Source organism: Lemur catta, chromosome 20, assembly GCF_020740605.2.
Source record: "Lemur catta isolate mLemCat1 chromosome 20, mLemCat1.pri, whole genome shotgun sequence".
NCBI classification, from domain to species: Eukaryota; Metazoa; Chordata; class Mammalia; order Primates; family Lemuridae; genus Lemur; species Lemur catta.
In genome coordinates, this window is record NC_059147.1 from 31,927,620 (window position 1) to 31,947,423 (window position 19,804).

A 19,804-nucleotide genomic window follows, 5' to 3' on the forward strand; every position below is an offset into this window, starting at 1 on the left:
GACAGTCCCCCAAGAGTGAGGGCAGCGAGGCAAGGGAGAGACAGACACAGACAGGAGGCAGATCCCAGGAGATGTGTTTCAGCCCCTGGATCCAGCCGTGCCTGCAGCCCTCCTGCCTCAGACTTCACGTCCTGAGTCAACAAAAGCTCCCTTTTGCTCGGGCAGCTTGAGGCACACCTAGGACACCCTGCCTCACCCAAGCACGAGAGATTTTTAAACAGCGTTTGCGCAAATTTCATCGTGTTCTGTAGCCCAGTATACCCAGCTGAGGGGAACGAAGCTGCCCTGGTGGCTGCTTCTCCAGGTCCCAGGGCAGGCGGCTCAGGGGCCGGTGAGGACCACAGCGGTGCCGCGTGGCCCGGCGCTTGCTGAGCCCAGGCCGGTTCAGTGCTTTGTGGGCTTGTGTAGGCGGCGACCCCAGATGCGGGCGTGGTTGGCCCCCTTCAGACGGGAAAGCGCGAGGCAGAGCTGGGATGTGAGCCAGGGCTCCCCGTTCCGGGGCGCTCTCTCCAAAGGCCGCTGCCAGCCCCCAGCACAGGGACTTCTCACGGCTCATCGCTCAGTCGAGGCGACAAGTCTCCAGAGTTGTCCTGGGCTTTCTGCCAGGACGTGGGACAGGCAGGCATCCGGGCCGCTCTCGGGGCTGGGGCTGGGTTCCGGGGCTCCCGCTGCCCAGCTGTCCACCCAGCGGGACGCAGGGAGAAGGCGCTGCTCTGATAGCCTTGGGGGCAGCACAGGCTTCGGGTGTCCTGCGATGTGGCAGGAGGATGGACAGATGCCCCTGGTGGCCCCCCACTCCCTGCGTCCTCTGGGAGGGCCGCCCGCAATGCCAGCTGACACACCTGTGTGCCTCAGTGTCCTCGTCAGTAAAGCGAGGTTGAGAACGCTTCCTGCTGTTGTGGGGGGCTCTGGGGTCAGGGCAGAGTTCTTTCAGAAGGGGCTTGGACCCTTTTCCATGGGTCCCTTTCCAGGGAGACATGGCGGCCGCCCATCCACCTGGCGGAGGCCCGCGTGGCACCCTGCCCGGTGCCAGCAGCACGCCCCCTCTCTGCCCGGCTCCCGCAGGACCGGCTGACAGTTTACAAACAGAGCAGCTGCAGGGGCGTCTGTTCTCGGCTCGCCCCCGCCCCAGCTGGGTGTTTCCAGGATGCCTGGCAAGCTGGGCTGGGGGAGGGGGCAGCCACCACCGCCTCCGCCTGGCACCTCCGGGGCCCCAGGCGGGGCCCCCCACCCGCCGCCTGCCTCTACGGCCCTGTCTCCCAGATCTCTTGTCCTGGAGGCAGAGCCCCCGCGAGCACCTTCGCTGTGTCTCTGGCCATCCAAACGTCATGTGTTCATTCCTTTTAATTTTTGTAATTCTGAAATACCCCAATGTATGAAAAACGACATTTCGTAAGTGCTATTTTAAGTGCAGTTTTTTTATAACAGCTTTGTTGAGATGTAATTCATATATCATGCAAGCCACTCATTGGAAGCGTAGACTTCGTGGTTTTGAGATTCTTCACAGAGTTGTGCAACCATCACCAGCATCTAATTCTAGAATATTTCTACCACCCCAGAAAGAAACCCTGTACGCCTAGCAGTCGCGCCCCAGTGCCCCCGCCCCCAGCCCCTGGCAGCCGCCTGTGTCCTTTCCATCCCCAGGGGTCGGCCTGCTCACATCCACGGCGGCACATGGCACAGACGTCACAGCGGGTGTCGGGACTTCATTCCCTCGTGTGGCTGGGCGAGACTCCACCACGCGGGCGAGTCCCGTTTTGTTTATCATTCGCCGGTTGATAAACACGGCGTTGTTTGCACTTTGAACCACGTGGCTGAGACCATGCGAGCGCAGGTTTTTGCACGGATGTACGTTTCTGTTTTCTTGGGCAAGTGCCCAGGGGTGCAGTTGCCGTGTTCCGGGGTGACTCCAGGGTCAGGGCACTTCGCAGGGTCTTCTGGCTCTGAGGCTCTGCCCTCCCGTGGACGCCCCTGGAGGCACCACGGCCTCAGGACCCGGCCCTTGTCATCGGGTAAGACAGACAAGTTTGGCGAGAGGCACCGTCGGGTTCTCAGTGTCACTGGGGTCTGGGGCTTGGCAGGCGATAAAGCCCAGGGCCATCCAGCCGGGGGGGCAACCACGCTGGAGCTCCAGCCCTGGTCCACCCTCCACCCGACTCAGAAGCCAGACAGGGCCAGGCCTGCCCGCAGGGGTGCCCACCAGGCCCTGCTGGGCCACCTGAGCCTGCCAGCTGTGGACGGGCCTCCCGTCTCCCCGGGGCCTTGCTTCCAGGGACTCAGGGGAATCTCTCTTCTAAATTAAAAGACTTTTCCTCTCTCCTGGGTGATTCTGCACCCAGAAGCCCGGGGTACGCAGCAGCTGCCCAGGGCCCTGGCACCAGGCTCTCCTAAGCCCCACGCCACGTCACACCTACCCGCACCCCCGTCCGTGGCAGCCGGTTCCTTGGCCTCCCAGCGGCACCTGGGGGCTGCTCTCCCCCCAGTCTGCGGAGCTCCTGCCCTGTCCGCTGGGTAACTAACTGGGCCCCTGCTGTGTGCCCAGAGCCAGCCACCCAGTAGCCATCAGAGGCCGCCATGCCAGGCCCTCACACACAGATAGGAACTGCTGCTTGGCTCCATTTTAGAGACGAGGAAACTGAGGCACTGAGAGATGGAGTCACTTGCCTGAGCTGCACAGACTGATAACTGGCAGAGACAGGACTCGAACCCAGGGAACCGGCTCTGAGCCCAGGGCTGCCTCCTGCACCGCGGGGTTCAGTGAAGCACAGCGGTGACAGCCTGGCACGCAGTGGCTGCTCCATCAGCACCCGCTGCCTAGGAATCTGCGCCATGGAGTCGCCCAGCCTGGCTCCGAGGGGACTCTGGTGGCAGTGGGTGGCCAGCCTGTTACTGCACACCCAGTGTTACTGCCTCTGCAGTACAAAGCTCCAGAATCTTCCGCCCCTCCTTCCGTCGCTTAGGACTTGTGTGCCTGTGTACACACTGGGAATCAGCTCTGGATGCTTCTGGTTTAGGGGGACAGGCCCCCACTTTCCCTCGATTTCCCCCTCAGTTCTCTGGGCAGATGCTGGGGTCCCAGGGAGCCCAGTTTGGGAATCGAGGCGGGTCCCCAGGCAGCAGGCCCAGAAGTGCCCTGAAGACCCGACTCCTGGGGTCCAGGAGGCCAGAGAGGCCCCAGGCCGTGGTCTCCGGGGAGGAGGACGTGGGGGTCACACCAGTGTGGGGGTGGCCCAGCAAAGCTTTGAACCTGGAGCCTCCAGCGTCAGAGAATCCGCGATTTGCCCCGTCCGCCTCCCCCAGGTTGCAGGTGCATGTGGGAGGCGTGGTCGGCCCTTCCATGCTGTGTGTCCTCCAGCCGGGCACTCAGCCTCTCTGAGCCTCAGTTTGGTCTCCGCAGTGTGGGGTGGCCGGCCCCGCTCCCTCTCGCACTCGGCAGGGAGGTGGAATCCCAGCCCTGGGCACCCGGCCGCTCCGGCAGCCCGCACGGTGCCGCAGCCAGGGTGGGCTCCGGCTCAGAGGCGCCCCCGCCCACCGCCGGCGGGCTGCTTGCGGGCCGCTGAGGATGCTGTGACAGGGAGAGCATATGGCGGCATATGCCACGTGGGAACACACGGCCCACGGGAGGAGGCAGGGAGGGGCCGAGGCCCGCGTCGCCGTCGGCATGCGCTGCACCTGCCCCGCTTTCTCCGTGCCCCCCGCACTGGGCCCTGGCCCAGAGGGTGCCCGCCCGCCGCCCGGGCTCTGGGGCACACGTGTGGGCCTCCTGGGGTGGGGGCGATGCGCCCGCGGACCGCTAGATGTCGCTGTCCCCTCCGGATCCTGCTGAGCCGCGGCCCTGTGCGCCCTGGCAGCCGTGTGGGGTCTGGGGGGCACAGGACTCGTCCCCCGGACCCCCTATGCCATCTTCCTGGAGCCCTCCTGTGCGTGGGTCTCCCGGCGTCACAGAGGGACGGGGGCCTTGTCCTCCGGGGCTCGGTGTGATTCACTAGTGGGGGGCCCTGGGGCTGAGAGCGCCCAGAGGAGGGACCCCACCCCCAGTCTCCTTCCTGGGAGACCCGGGGGAAGAGTTAGGCAGGTGCGGGGGGAGGGTGGCCGGGTGCTCCCGGCGGGGGGGACTGCGTGGGCAAAGGCCGGGAGGGGGACCCGCTGGGTGCTGTGGGCTCAGAGGTGGCCGGAGTGTGGCCCCGGGGAGAGGCGGGGTGGGGCTGGAGCAAGCCCAGTGCCCAGACCCGCCCCCGAGAAGGATCGGTGTCTTGCCCTCAGGGGTGCACCCGTCCAGTTGCCTGTGTCGAGCACTTGCTGTGTGCCAGGCATCAACAGCTCATCTGACCCCTTGTCCTCAGCCCGGGAGGGGGCACGAGTCCCATCCCAGCTGTACTCTGGTGCACAGAGAGGTTGAGTAGCTGGCCTGGGGTTGCACAGCCAGAGTGGCAGAGCCGATGCTGGATCCCTCTCTTGGGGAGGAGTCGAGGCCAGAAGAGGGAGGGGAGGTCTGGGGTGCCCACTGAGCCCTCCCCAGCCCCCAGGACCCCACGCTTCTCCCCTCGGAGCCCTGCCTGTGCCCTCCCTCGGCCAGGCGCCTGCACCTGGTTCATGGCTGCGTGGGCTGGACGCGTGTTGACCCCCGGGGCAGTGTCCCCGAGCCTCTCCCACACAGCAGGCACCCGCGACGTGCTCTGCTGGCTGTTAGGTGGCCCTGCAGTGGGACTGTCCCACGAAAGCCCCTGAGCCCCCAGGAGGTCTGGCAACGAGTGTCACAGATTGGGACGGGTAGCTCTGCGCTCTCAGCTTCTAGGGGCTTTGCTACCAACTGGGGTGGCCGTGAAGAAGTCCCCCACCCCACGCCCCGTCCACGTGTCCTCCCCACCTTGCTCGCTCTGATCCTGCACCAGGCCGCACACCGGGGGACAAGGGTCACTGTGTTTCTGGGACAGCAGGACGGATGTGAGACGGGAGAGTCGAGAGACCTCAGGGGAAGGACCCAGAAAGGGGGACCCGGCCACGGGGCAGGCGCTGGTTCAGAGCTGCAGTCACGTGGACAGCGTGTGCTGTGCCCGTGTCACACGCGTGGCAGCCGGGCCCTGGGAGAGCCCCCGCCCTGGGGGGGCATCCGGCCTGCTGTGCCCACCACACTGCTCTGAGCTCTGCCCCGTGGCCTCCGGTGACCCCCACGCCGGGGAGAAGGGCGGAAGGCGGGGGATCCCCCACCCTGCTGCGGCGGGCGGTCTCGGCAGGGCCCCGCCGCCCGCCTGGCTCCCGGCGCGGGAGCAGATGGGCAGGGAGAGCGAGGCGGCGGTGGCAGGCGGCGCTGCCAGCTTCCGGCTCCCCGCGGGGCGGGTGTGAGAAGCGAGTGGCAGAGGCCCAGCCTGCTGTCCGCACCTCCGCCTGCCTCAGCCCTTCCAGAGGCTTCTCCCCCACCGCTGCTGCCGGGGAGGCCCGAGAGCCGGCCGTGTCCTGGCTGTGGGGCCCAGGACCCCCGATGAGATGACACCCCCCCCTTCTGGCCTCGGTTTCCCCATCTGCGATGTCAGTGCCTACTTTTTAATCCTGTGTGACCTTGGGCAGGTCCTTAACCTCCCTGTGCCTCAACTTCTGCATCTGTGAAATGGGAGCATAATGCCGGCTCCCTCCTAGTGTTGTGGGGCTGAGGGGAGTTTATTCCCCTTTAACCACGTAGGGGGAGGGGACGGGGGGTGACCTGTGGGATCTTCCCTCGGCAGGGGGACTTGGCAGGGACTGGGCTTGGAGGGCAGGCGGCTTCCAGCAGGGAAGATGACCCGACACCCGTGGAACGGTCGTAACGGTGGCGAACGTTGCTGGGGGGCTCGCTGGGAAGCAGACACGGTCCGAGTGCCGCACGTGCGTTAGCTCATCTGACTCACAGCAGCCTTCGGTCTGGCGCTCGTATCGCCGCCTCTGTACAGGTGGGTAAACTGAGGCATGGAGCCACAGAGGCGCTGTGGAGGGTCACTGGGGCACGTCCCTTTGGCAGAGCTCTCGTCCAGCCTCTCAGCTTTGTGCTGGGGTCCCGGATCCCCCCTTCTCCCCCAGGGTGTCAGCCCTCGCTCGCCCACGCTCTGGCTGGGGACACGCTCGTCGGGGACGGTGAAGGTCGTACTGCGGAGCGGGCCCAGCCACGTGTGGCCACTGACATCTAAAGTCAGGTGAAACGCGGGGAGAACTGCAGCTCCTCCGTCCCATTAGCTGAGTTTCTAGCGCCCAGCACGTGTGGCCGGTAGCGACCGTATTGGGCAGCACAGCTCTAGAACGTTCCATCACCATGGCCCTTTCTGTGGGACGGTGCTGCTCTTGCCCCCAGGCAGACTGGAGTCTCGGGTTGAAGGGATGGGGCGGGTCACGGAGAACACGCCGGAACAGCGCCCTGCACTCGCCACCATGTGCCCCCAGGAGCTAATCCTGCCATGTTCTGTCAGCCCCAAACGGGAGCACGTGGTGCCAGGAGGGGTGTTTCTTATATGTTAGTAAATTGAGTTTTAGGAGAATTTGTAAAAGGTATGAAAAATGAGATCACATTTAGTTAAGCCTTGTATAAACTACCCCTCGTGAAAAGGAGGAACGACCTAAAATTGGGCATCTCCCTGGACATCTGGGACATGCCCCCGCTTTGCCCGGCCTCAGTTCGCGCACAGGGACGCGGAGGGGTGACCACCTGGGCCCTCCACCTGGACGTCTGTCCCTGGTTTGCAGAGAAATCTCGGGCAACTTGACTCACTTTTGGGGCCTCGGTTTCTCCATCTGTAGAATGGGCAGAGTGACCCTGCTGTGTTGGGCGAGGGTGTGAGCTGGCGGTGGGGTGTGCCCGTGTGGTGCTAGGGAGGCCTGGCACGGAGCAAGGGCCTTGCCACCCCTCTCGGAAGGGGCAGGAGGAGCAGAGTTGGGCCGAGAGGCCCGGCCACCTCCCTGGAAACCGTGAGGGTGGCGCAAGGCCCATCAGCGGCCCGGGATAGTCCAGCTCCCTTTGAGGGACTTGCCAGGTGGCGTCCACGGGTCCCCGGCCACACCCCTCCGCTCCCTCCCGGATTTGCAGTGAAGGGACGTGGCTGCAGAGACAGCAGCGGTGAAACCGCAAAGCTCAGGGCTCGGCAGTGGCACAGCCTGCGGCCCCGCCCCTTCCCCGCCCCTTCCAGGCCGGTCTCCAGGTGGAAGGGGAGGTGGCATCGGGAATTCCTGCAGGAGCCCCTCCCCGCCTTGTAGGGGGGCAGGGAGTGGGTGGTCAGAGGCCTGGGGCCAGCCTGCCTGGGGGCCGTGCAGCGGGGTCACCATGCTCTCCTCCTGGAGGGACAAACGTGTCATGTCGGCGCTTGCCAAGACTGCCAGGGGGCTGCTGCTGCTGTGAGCCCCACCCCCGTGGCCCCCGGCCCCAGCAGCCCTCTCCCAGGGGGCCTCTCCCTGGGGGAGGCCAGGCCTGTTGTTCTGCAGGGCTCACTCCTGCCAGCTGGCTGTGCGGTTGCCATGGCAATGCTGCTCCCCCTTCGTGTCGAGCCACTTCTGGGAGGCCCCTCTGGGTCCTGGAGCCTGGGCGGGGCCGTGACCCTTGCTGAGGGCGGGTGGGGGCTCCGGGCCAGGAACAGGGTTCTACCAGGTCACCAGAGATAGGAAGCGGGTGGCAGAAAGGGAAAAGGAAATCACCTGAGGAACCCTAAGTGTGCCCCCCAGCCGCACATGCACAGCCCCCTGCGTGCAGCCCCAGGCCCCACCGTGTGCTCCTCCCCCATCCTGTGCTCCACCCCCACGGAGTGCTCCTCCCCCACGGAGTGCTCCTCCCCCACGGAGTGCTCCACCCCCACGGAGTGCTCCTCCCCCATCCTGTGCTCCACCCCCACGGAGTGCTCCTCCCCCACAGAGTGCTCCTCCCCCATCCTGTGCTCCTCCCCCACGGAGTGCTCCTCCCCCACGGAGTGCTCCTCCCCCATCCTGTGCTCCACCCCCACGGAGTGCTCCTCCCCCACGGAGTGCTCCTCCCCCGTGTGCTCCTCCCCCACCGAGTGCTCCTCCCCCACCGAGTGCTCCTCCCCCGTGTGCTCCTCCCCCACCGAATGCTCCTCCCCCACCGAGTGCTCCTCCCCCGTGTGCTCCTCCCCCACGGAGTGCTTCTCCCCCACTGAGTGCTCCACCCCCACCCATGCTCCACCCCCACCTCGTGTTCCAGGCTCCTGCAGACTGTTTTCCATGTGCAGAGACCGAGGGATCTAAACACGGGTAGACGGGGTGTCAGAATAAAGACTCTATTCACAACTTTGTGGGGGGATTTTCAGAGACCCTCGTGGACAGCCCATTTTGTCTCAAGGAAGCGAAGGCACAGAGAGGGTAGGCACCTAGCACAGAGTTGCACAGGGCTGGGAGAGAGGGAGTTTCCTGTCCTGTTTGAGAGCGCCGGGGCCAGAGTGGGGGCCGGGAAGGAGGGAGAGGCAGAGGAGGACCGGCGGGTGGAGCAGGGACAGGCCAGTGTGCAGGGCTCGCTGCTGGGCTCCCAGGGGGCCCTGAGTGGCTTCCTGGAGGTGGGGACCCACCGCAGGGGTTCGGGCTCTGTCTGGCCGGCGCTGAGTGGGCAGGACAGAGATCAGGCAGCGGAGGGCCCTGGGCTGGTGTCCTGCGTGAGCCTGACCAGGAGTGGGGTGGCCCGGGCAGGGCCACCGCAGCAGCACCTGCTGTTGGTGACGGTCCCAGGCTGGCAGCCCACCTGCCCTCCGCAGCACCTGGCCACCCAGCCCTGTGGTTGCCTCCGGTCTTGGGAGTCACACCATGGCTTTAATGTCAGTGACCTTGATGCTTGTCCCACCAAACATTTCGACGAAGGGGACTTCTGTGGCAGGAACAGTTTCCACGGCAATGGGGGCTGCCCCAAAAGGCTCCTTCCAGCCCGTGCTCCCGCCCCCAGGGAGCAACTTGTGCCCCTGCCTGTGGGTCCGCCATCCGCCCTGTGCTTGCCCACCGCCCCCAGGCTGTCCCAGGAGCCCCCGCCCAGCACTGCCGTCCGGAGAGACGGGACCAGGCTTTGGCAGGGGGGCTCGGGAACCCGTGTGTGGCCTCAGTGTCAGCACTGGGATGTGGGCTTGATCGTTGCAGGGGACAGCTGTTGACCGCCTGGCCCAGCTGCAGAGAGAAGGGGTGAGGCCTGCCCTGGCATTTGGGCCGGGGACTCGGCCAAGACAGCGGGTGACGCCCAGGTTCACCCTGGCTCGGTCCTGATGCATCTCCGTGGGAGAGGCCTGGCATGTGGGAAGTGGGGGGCTCGGTCAGGGCTTACGCTGCCGGCCCTCCCCTTTCCCAGTCCCCTCCCGGTTCACCTTGCACAGCCTGGAGGGCTCAGGCCTCCCTGGGACCAGGCCCTGTCCTTCTGCCCTGACGCAGTCTCAGCTTGCGTTCGTGCACGCCAGTACAGTCTCTTAGGACCTCCCCAGACCTTACCTAGGGACTGTGACCACCCCTACTTTATAGGTGGGCAAACGGAGGTGCCACAGACAAGTGACTCCCCCAAGGTCACACCGGTGGCAAGGGGTCCGGAGCGCAGACCGCAGCCACTGCGCCGGCAGCTCCCAACGGGCGCCCACAACGCCCCGAGCGAGAAGCCTGCTCCCCGAGAATAACTTCCGTCTAAAACCTGCCGATGACAAATTATTTTTTTTAATGGTTTTAATGTCTCCCCCTTTCCTGGGAGAGTGTCACAGGCAGTCTGCGTCCCTCTGCCTCCCGGGCCCTCCCGTCTCTTGTTAGCGGTTCTGCTTTGAACATATTTCCTTTTATCATGCGGTGACACGCGGTGGCAGAGGGCGATTCTGGGAGAGATCGCCGGGGAGGGGGCCAGGCTAGAGTGTGCATCGCTCCTGACAGCTAATTAGCTGTGTGTCTTTGCACCGGGGGGCTCTCAGATGGCAGGCGTCATCGTCGCGGCCCTGCAGCTCTGCGCCGGGGACTTCAGAGGAGCCCGCCGCGGCCTCCCTCCTCCACCCCCGAATCCGTGATTTCCAGGGTAACCGTTTGGTGATGGCCGCACCATCAGGCAGCGGCCCCTGGGGATCTGCTCGTGGGCAGGAGACAGAGGCAAGGCCGGAACCCTGACCCCGGAGCCTGAGCTCGCCGACAGCTAACGGGGCTCTGGGTCAGCATTCGGACCCCGGTGGGAGTCTGAGGCTCCACGTGACCTTGAGCGAGTCCGACCCTCCCCAGGCTCCGTTTCCGTCTGCGAAGTGGGTGTGAGAGTAAGGGTCGCCCTGTCTGCCCCAAGCTCGCCGTGAGCGCCCGGCACGCGCTGCGCAGTGAGCTGAGGAGAACTGAGCACCCGGCCGGGTTCCGTCAGTCGTCGCCTCCGTGTTTGTTGAGCACTTGCTATGTGCGGGGACCGAGCGGTGCCCCCTGCCCTCAGGAGATGGGAAATGAGCAGATGGGGCCTCTCCTGGCAGCTCTTCAGCAATGGGGGGCGGTGGGGGGGACGAGAGCTTGGAGAGAAACGAGGCCGGGCTTGGGGTCTGTGGGGGCGGAAGGAGGTCGCAACTGCAAAATGCTGGTCAGGAAAGGCCTCGCTGAGGTCACTGTGCTCGTGTCACTGTCGTGTTTGTTTGCAAGGATGAATCAAAGATGACCACACTTTTTTTTTTGGCTTGTTAGAAATACACAGCCTGTAACTTTGCACTTTTCAGGGCCGAGATCTAGGGTTTGAGCAGGCGTCGGAATCCCCCAGAGAGCTCGCGAGCAGGGGTTGCGGGCGGTCCCAGAGTCCCCACTCAGAGCCCGCGTTTCTGACCGGTTCCCAGGCCGGCTGAGGGCGCTGGCCCGCCCACTGCGGTTTGAGAATCCCTGGGCTGGGCCCGAGGGGACGTGGCTCAGGCATTAGAGCTTTAATTTCTTCTGCTACTGGATGTGGCCCATGAGAGCCACGGATTCATCCCACAGATGCTCGGGAGGCATCTAGGATCGGATCAAACTCCATGAAACGGCCACGTTTTCTTTCTTTCTTTTTTTTTTTTTTTTGAGCCAGAGTCTCACTTTGTCACCTGGGCTGGAGTGCCGTGGTATCATTGTAGTTCCCTGCAACATCCAACTCCTGGGCTCAGGCGATCCTCCTGCCTCAGCCTCCCATGTAGCTGGGACTACAGGCGCATGCCACCACGTCTGGCTAAGTTTTCTATTTTTAGTAGAGACGGGGTCTCGCTCTTGCTCAGGCTGGTCTCGAACTCCTGAGCTCAACCGATCCTCCCGCCTCGGCCTCCCAGAGTGCTGGGATCATAGGCGTGAGCCACCGCGCCCGGCCACCTTTTCTGTTGCATGTCTTCGGCTTACTACATGCCACGTCCCAGCAGCCGTCCTGGCCTCACGAGCTGCAGGTGGGCCAGGGACAGCCGTAGTGACAATGTAGTGCTGGAGTGGAGCTTAGCGGCCCCAGCAGCTGGGGGCCTGGGAGGGCTTCCCGGAGACGGCGACCCCACGCACCGTCTGCTCAGACTCTCAGCACCTCCAGGGGCAGAAGGGGGAGGCTGTTCCGAGTGGAGGCCAGGACCTAGGCATCGTGGGGCACAGCTGCGGGGAGAGGCTGGGGGGCTGGCGTGAGGAGGGGCCCCCTCGGAGGGCCTCAGCTGTCCTGCCCGGGCATGGGGTTTTGTGTTGGGGCAGAGGGGCCCCCTGACAGATGGAGTGTAACGTAATGTCTCAGGTGTGGAATGTGACGTCTGCTTCCCCCAGCCTTTTAGGAGCACAAGGAAGCCCCTCGGGGGACCCATCTCAGATGGCCCAGGGCAGCCGAGTGGCACCGCTGGCCCAGGGAGCCCTGGCCTAGCACCCCGCCAGCTCTCACTGGGCTGCACACCCCGACTCTTGCGTGCCTGAGGTTTCCGGCCCTGACTTTGTTTCCCATTCTGACATTGCCATGCTGAGGGCCCCCCGCTGTCTGTCCTCTGCACCCGGCTCTCTCTGCAGACCTGGAGCTGGGACCCAGAGTCAGCTTCAGAGCGACCTGGGGGGCGAGAGGGAGGAGGAGGACCCCAGGGGGGTGGGTGTCGGCGGGCAGGCCGCGGTGCTCCCTGCGGCTCGAGCCCTCCCTGCTGCTCAGCCTGCCAGCAGCTGCCGTCCCGACTCGGGTGCAGTCAGAAAGGATATGAAATGTGTCCCCTGTCGAGAACCCTGGTCTTGGATACGTCTGGAACATGTGGTCGGCTGGGACCAGGAGGGGCCAGGGGGTTGGGCTGAGTCCTGGCATTCTGGGATCAGACGTCCCGGGTCCTCACTTGGGTTCTTCCACGTACATGCTGTGTGATGCCAGGCGAGTGTCTCGGCCGCTCTGTGCCTCAACTCCCCGCTTTGAGAAATGGGACAGTCACAGCACAGCCACCCCAGAGTGGGCAGCTCTGCGTGTCCGGAGCGTCTGGCGTGTTGCAGACGTGCCGTGAACACGCAGCCGGGGCTGCTGCCCGCGTAGCTGGGCCGGGAGTGAGGCGAAGGGAAATAGAATTTTGTTGTCCTGGAGGGCAGACACGCAGCGGAATTAGCAGGACGAGGGCCTGTGGGTGGATGCCGGGGTGTAGACAGGATGCTGACACCAGCTCGTTGCAGCAGGAAAAGCTTGTCACCGGTCCTGACTGCCTGCAAGCCGGTTTCAAGCCTGCGGCCACCCTCCAGTGGGTGGAGCAGACTTGACTGCTGCTAACGAGGGCGGGCAGCACAGACCACTCCTCCCAGGACCCACAGGGTGCACCTCAGTCTCTGCCCTGCAGACCTCCCCCTTAATCCCCCACAATGCAGGCGCCTTCTGGTCTTTTCCTGAATATGCTTAGACTCTTGTAAAGGGGCTCCCCTCACCCCTGCTTTGTCTTCTGGGAAAACTCCTCATCTCAGGCGTCACCTCTTCCAGGAAGGCTTCCCTGATAGCCCTCTCCAAATTGGCTGGCTCCGGCAGCCACCCTTTTCCCTGCTGTTGCTGGGGGCGGGCACTGGAAGACCCGAGTTTGGGGCAGGTCCTCATTTTCATGCGGGAGGAATGTTCTGGTCGGCCTGTGGGGGTGAGAGGAAGCAGGGTGCCCAAGCATCACGTGCACCCTGGGGCATGGGGTTTATGTTGCGTAGGTGACGTAGGGCCGGGGGAGGTGAGGTCCCAGGGCCACAGTCCCGGCACTCTGGCCTTGACGGTCCCTGGGCGCACCATGCCTGGTTCTGCCCGAGGACATTGGCTGCGCTACCTGGGAGAGTGGCAGGTGGCCCGTGGGTCCCTGGACAGACGAAGTGGAGTGATGGATTCCGGCCGCGGCGCTGGGCTCCAGAGGGAGGGAGGGAGGGCAGGCATCGCTGGAACTGTCGGGGGAAGGCCGTCCCCAGGAACCCCTAGGCTCCCCGGAGACACGGAGGGTGCGTCACCCCATGCACCGGAAGGGGCCTCCTCTCCGGGAAGGGCGAAGCTGACCCGGTTCCCGGGCGCCCTGGGGACTGTGGCTGCCCATCCCTGCTCTGGGGGCGGCTGCCAGGTGTGTCTTCTCCCTCTGGGAACACCTGCTGCAGTCGGGCAGGAGCCGTCGATAAGGTGGGACGAGATGACCTTGCTCGTTGCTATTGCTCAGTTAGGGAAACCGAGGCCTGAGGAGCAAGTAAGTGCTTTCAGCACCTCAGGGAGGCCTTTACCCCTTTACTCCTGCATTTGTTGAGCTGAGTTAGGGACTGCTGGCAGCAAGCATTCTAGAAACATCTGGGGGCCGCCCTCTGCCTGGGCAGGGACAACGGTGTCCCCCAGGAAAGGAGCCCGACTGTGGGAACAGAGCACACGCTTTGGATGCCTAGCCGGGGCGCCGGGGGTCTCCGGCACACGGACTTGTTTCTTGCGGCTTCCAGGTAGCTCCATCGTTGTGCCCACTTCACAGACACAAGACTGAGGCCAGTGGGCCCGTGCCACTGCTTGTCACACGGCAGACCAGGGGCAGCGCTGGTGGGAGCCGGGCTGTGGGGTGCCCGGCCCTGCCCTCCTGACACCATGATCCCTACCTCTCGGGGGAGGGCGTAGTCTGGGGGCTCCGAGGCAAGCGGGGGGCAGCAGGAAGGAGGGGTGAACGCTTTCTAGGCGTGCGCCTGGGCTGGGAGGGGCAGGGCAGAGAAGGGCTCTAGCGGACCCTAACAGGGACCGGGCGCTTCGAGTCCCCTATGTGACCCTCATGTGTTCCAGGGGCCCGAGAGGCTAAGGACGGGCTGGAGCCTCACGGCCAGCCGGTGGGCAGCAGAGGTTTGAACGTGGGTTTGCGGGACTCCACGTCCCGTGTCCTGCCCCTTCCCCCTGCTGGCTGTCCCGTGCCCGCCGTGCCTGGGGACAGGAGGGAGCCTGCAGGGGTGGCTGTGCCCTCAGCCACTGGCCATCAGGCTCTGAAGCAGCTGGCTCCGTGCTGCCGCGGAGGCCAGGCCTCCAGCGCAGGGGCTGCGTCTCCCGCTCAGCTAATTATGTGGAAAATTGGAAGAAATTGCATGAGCCTCGGCGGGAAACGGGGTCAGGGCTGAAGGTTATCGGAGCAGCGGCGGTGGCTGTGGGCTGGCCTCCCCTGAGACTCCCGCCCCTCGCCGGACGCAGAGCCGCATCCCAGACCCCTCCCCACCAAGACGCCCAGGACGCGGGGGCCGCAGCAGGCAGCCAGCCACCCCCTGCCTCCAGCCCCGCTGTATTTTGCAAACCCATAAAGCCCAGACGCAAGGTGGACCCGCTTCCCCAGCCCGCCGTGCCCCTGCCTGAGTCTGTCTTTCTCAGTCGCCCCTCGGTGGCTCCCCAGGGACACCTGGAGTGGAGGGAGGGCTCGCCCCTCTGCCGGGCGCTGCAGGAGGAAGTGAGGGCCGTGACAGGGGGATGGGGAGGACACGTGAGCGGGCAGGATAAGGGACAAAGCCAAGCGCCTCGTCTGCGCCCGCAAGCTTGCGTCTCGCTGCTCTCTCCCCCGCCTAGCGCCGGGTTCAGCAAACATGTATTGAGCACCCACTGTGTGCCAGGCATTGCTTGCCTCTCCTTGCAGCAGTGCTCACTTTTCTCTATTCTCTTTAGCACATCCGTGCCCTCCCTGACCCCAGCCAGCTCCTATTCATCCTTCAGAACCCACAGTAGGCGGCCCCTCCTCAACCAACCAGTACACTGTATCGACACACTGTTTCCTGCAGTTGTTAAACGGGCTGTGGAGCCCGATGCCTGGTTCCGGCTCCAGCCCTACAGACTAGCCGTTGACCTCGGCCAGCGGCTTCTCCGAGCAGAGTGCCCCTGTCAGAGGGCCGTCGGCAGGACTGCACGCGTGATGCGTGTAAAGAGCTCAGGGCACCGCCTGGCACGGCCCGGGGAGGAAGTGGGGGCTCCCTCCACGCCCCCCCCCTCCAGCGGCCCCTCTCCTGCCTCTGCGTTCACGTAGCTCTGTCCATGCCACCCCCTGGTGGGGTGTTTGGGGTCACCCACTCTCCAGGGAAGGGGCCGTCTGCTCCCTGAGCCCGTGGTGGCCGGCGCGGGGCGTGGCCAGGCCGGGGCTCCCGAGATCCCTGGTGCACGGGACGGGCCTTCAGCACACGGCCGCACTCGGCTCTGACGTGGCTGGGCCAGCACTGCTCCCTGGTGGCAGTGACGACAGAGTAAGACCACCGTCTGGTGACTCCCTGAGCCCCACATGACCTCGTCTGCACTCTGCACACGGCCCCCACGTAGCCCGGGTGGGGTCCCCGTCGGTGGCCACTGTTCCGGGGAGGCAGGAGGCGGGGGTGTCCGCTTTGGGCTGAAAGCCGCTTAGGACAAAGGGCGGCCTCTGTGCACGTCCGGGTGTCGGATTAAACCGCGTCTGGCTGTGGCGGGCGGGGGTGAGGCCCGAGATGCGGTCGGGGGCTCTGCTGCAGTTGTGATCTGGGGTGCAGCTGTCCCCGAGCTCCCGGGGGCCTGGACAGTTCAGCTGTCAGCACACACCCCGCAGAAGGGTTCAGCTGCCCGGCCCCCACCCCCGCCTTCCCCGTGGGCTCTGTGCCGCCCTCCTGGCCGAGCAGCTTCAAGCCACACCCTTTGCAGCGGACTTTGGGGTCCCCACGCTCTGTGCACATGCCCAGCGGCCCAGACACAGGATCTAAACCGCGGGACCATTTCTACCCCGGGGGGCGGGGGCCGGGCTTTCCCCGCCTTCCGGCAGGTTCTGGCTTTAGTGACCAGGGCCCCTAAGGCGGAGGAAGGGGAGGCTCAGAAGACGCAGAGAGAGGGGCAAGGACGCGTCCACAGTGCCAAGGGCTTCCGGATGTGACCCCGGGTGCGGGGGTACGGTGGGGGGGGGGGGCTCCACTTTACAGATGGACAGACAGAGGGGTGGGGCCGTTCGGAAACTTGCCCAGGGCCAGGCAGGAGCTGCACCATTTTTCCGTCCGTTACCTTGGTGTTCCATGTGGAGGGAGGAAAATACACGAGCCACCCCCACCTCCAATTTACCCCTTTGATTGACAGGTGGTGGCCTCCGGAGGGCTGCGGGCCCCTCCCAGGGGAGCATCCCACGTCCTCCCTCCGCAGCCCACAGCGGGGGGACGGGGAGACGGGGAGAGGGTGAAGTGACCTCGCCAGTGGGTCAGATGCAGGCTGGGAGGCAGATGTAATTGACTTGTAACATACAGACCGTGGCAGGCTGTCATCTGCGTCAGCCCGGGGTGGGAGTGGGCCCGTTAGCGAGCGTGTGCGTGTGTGTGTGTGTGTGTGTCTGTGTGTGTGTGCGTGTGTGTGTGTGTGTGTGCACGTGCTCACCCTTGTGTTTTAAGGAGAAAACAATCTTTCCTGATTAGAGAGATTCTTACATGACAAAGTGGCCCGTGGGGCTGGGGAACCAAGACAGAGCAGGGGACCCCGACTCCCCCGAGCTCCTGCCCAAGCTCTGCATGCTCAGACCCTCCCCGACCCCCCTGAAGTCCCTCAGTCCAGCCTTCTGTGCCCACCTTCAAGCCCAGACCCCGGGGAAGGGGCTTCCAGGGTTCCTGGAAAGGAACCGCATGAGAGGTGCCCTTGTGCCCGGGCACTTGGCAGCAGGTTTGCCCGGGATCTCTGGGCTCCCTCCGCGTTGGGAGGGTGCATAGTGAGGTGCCTGTGCCTTACACACGCACCGTGTCACTGAGCAGCCAGCTTCCGGGGCAGTGCGCACACATAGGGCTTTTGGAATTGGCAAAGCTAGCCCATTTTGCAGATGTGAAGGCTGAGGCTCAGAGAAGGCGAGTGACTCGCCAGAGGCTGCACAGCTGGCAGAGCTGGGATTCAAACCCGAGTCCCCTGGACTCCACCCACCCTGCTCTTCCTCTGATGCTGCCACATTGCCTCTACTGTAGGGTCACCCTGGCCAGAAGGGACTGGACAGATGCTCGGTGGCAGCCTGCGGGGGCCACCAGCCTGCTGGGCAGACCCAGAGGCTCCCGCCTGCCACAGCACAGCCCCTCGGTCCCCAGGAGACAGACAGCGCTGCTCAGGCTCCCAGCACACGCCCCCTGCAGAGGCCCAGGTGGTTGCCCCGGTGACCAGCTGTTCTCCCCGCCTGATGGATGCAGAGATCCTGCCTCCCGGTGTCCTTCTCCTCCCGGCCATTTATCTCTGTGACAGCCAAGGTTTCGCTCCCCCTGCTTGGTGACACTCCGAGGACACAGCCCCGGTAGACACTCGGCACAGCGTGCCCGGTGCCACGGTGGCCAGAGGTGGATTTTCCCATTTGCATCCTCTTGTCAAATGTTTTCAGAATCTGGAAACAATTAAAGCAGCCCGGTGGGGGCGACTTTATTAAATCAAAGCTCTGGGGCTGTTGTGTTTGTTGGACTGATGTTGCCCTGGCCGGCTGCTTCGGTAGTGCTCTGTCCTGCCTGCGGCCTTGAAGGAAACACACACTGGAGGGAGGAGAAAACCATTTAATAGTCCTGGACGCCCAGCGCCCGCTGGCTGGAGAGAGCGTCGTCCTGGGTCTCTCCGGGGTGGCAGAGGTGCTGGGTGAGGTCCTGCCACCCACTCTGGAAAGAACGGTTGCTAAACGTGCCTGTCTGGCTCCCCCGACAGCCCTCCCCCCCCGCCGTCCCGGGCTACACTGAGGCAGGAAGGGGTGGGAAGAGGCGGCGTGTGTGGCACATGGACCAGGCTTCGGCCACCTGCCTCGCCCGCGCCAGCCCTGCCAGCTTTGCTCTTGTTGCATCCTAGCTGGTGCTGGCGCCCCGTGCTCTGGGGGCACAGTGGGACCTGTCAGGCCGCCCTGGAGCAGGTCTCTGTTCCTTGATGCTTTCTGTGGCCCGGGAGCCCACGCGGCCTGTCGCGGGTGAGGCCGGAGGTACGGGGAGGTGGGTACCCCGAGAGCCTTCCCCCGTGTCCCCAGGAGTTGGTGTGTCCACACCCCTGCTCCCTCCTGCGGGAGGACCAAGGAAACACGTCCTTTATGGGCCTGACCCCACTGCTTAGCATCCCCTTCCTCCCTGCCTCTCTTCCCCACACCCCTGCGTGTTCCCCGACCAGCCTGTTGACACACGCATGCACTGGGCCCGTCCTCTCGGTCGGCTCCTTGGGGTTCGGTGGGAGTCGGGGGCCTGTTCAGGGCCCGGCACAGGGAGCTGGTGGGGAGGTGGCATTGTGGTTACTGGAGTCAGCAGTGAGACTTCTGGGGGCGAAGGGAGAGGCATCCCCGAGGCCTGAAAACGCTGCCCGGGCAAGGGGGTGGCGGCAGTGACGAGTCTGCAGACTGCTCGCGGCATCCGACCTCGGTCCCGTCCTGAGAGGCAGCCAGGTGACAGAGCAGGAGCTGGAAACAGGCTGAGACACCGAGGGGCTTCGGGGCCACCGCCGGGGGAGGGGTGGGCGTCTTTCATCCCATACTGTTCACACAGTCGCCCCCACCATTCACGCTGTCAGGGCACCTGGGACGGGGTCCCAGCAGGCAGAGCAGGGAGGGGTAAGGGGCTGGGGCAGTTCTTTGGTCACCGGGGGCGGGTCACATTCTGGCTAAGATGCGCGTGGCCCTGGCAGAAGCAGCCAGAGGCCCCCAGGGCTGGGCGTGCAGCACCGGGAGATCGTCGGGCCTGAGAGGCCGCACGCGGTCCTGCTGGGGCTGGCCACGAAGCGTGACACGGAACAGTCAGCCGGAGACCTGGGCCCGTGTGGCCCCAGGCAGAGGAAGGGGAGGCCGATTCCTGCTGGACCACGTGGCCCGAAGTCTTGTCCTCAGAGCACACGGCCCACCACGGACAGCCCTGGGCCAGCACAGCCAGCGGAGCCCACAGTCCCCTCCCTCCGCCCTGAAGGAAGGGCAGGAAAGCCATGTGGCAGGCAGCTGGGGGACGGGGGCCCACAGGGACACGGGGACCCTGAGGGCTCGTGCCCCCAGCGCTGGCAGGACCGCCGGAAGGCCTGGACGTCACCCCTGGAAGTGCCTGGGTGTGAGTCTGGGCTCTGCCTCGCTGGACGCGTCGTACGTATGCCCTGAGTTTGAACCACGCCAGTGAAGGGAGAGAAGGTTCCGGAGCCAGCACCCAGCACCCCCTGTACTTGTCCCTGCTGCAGCTGCGGGACTCCAGGTTGAATCCCGGAGGTTGTCCTGGAGGTGGGGAGACAGTCGGGTAAGGGCGCCCTGGGGGCGGAATGGGGCCAGAAAGGTCACGCCCCGACCCCGGGCCCCAACCAGGTGGAGCTAAGCACAGTGCTGAGCTGGGGTGCCAAGCCCTGTGCCCCCAGCAGATGGCGCCCTCCACCTGGGAAGGGACGGGCCTGACGGGAGGAGGCCGATGGCCGGGCCTCCACTCTGTACCGGCGGGTGCTGTGTCTCCCGCAGTAGGCGGTGGGCAAGGCCGGAGAGGGCGCGTCCTAAGTCCC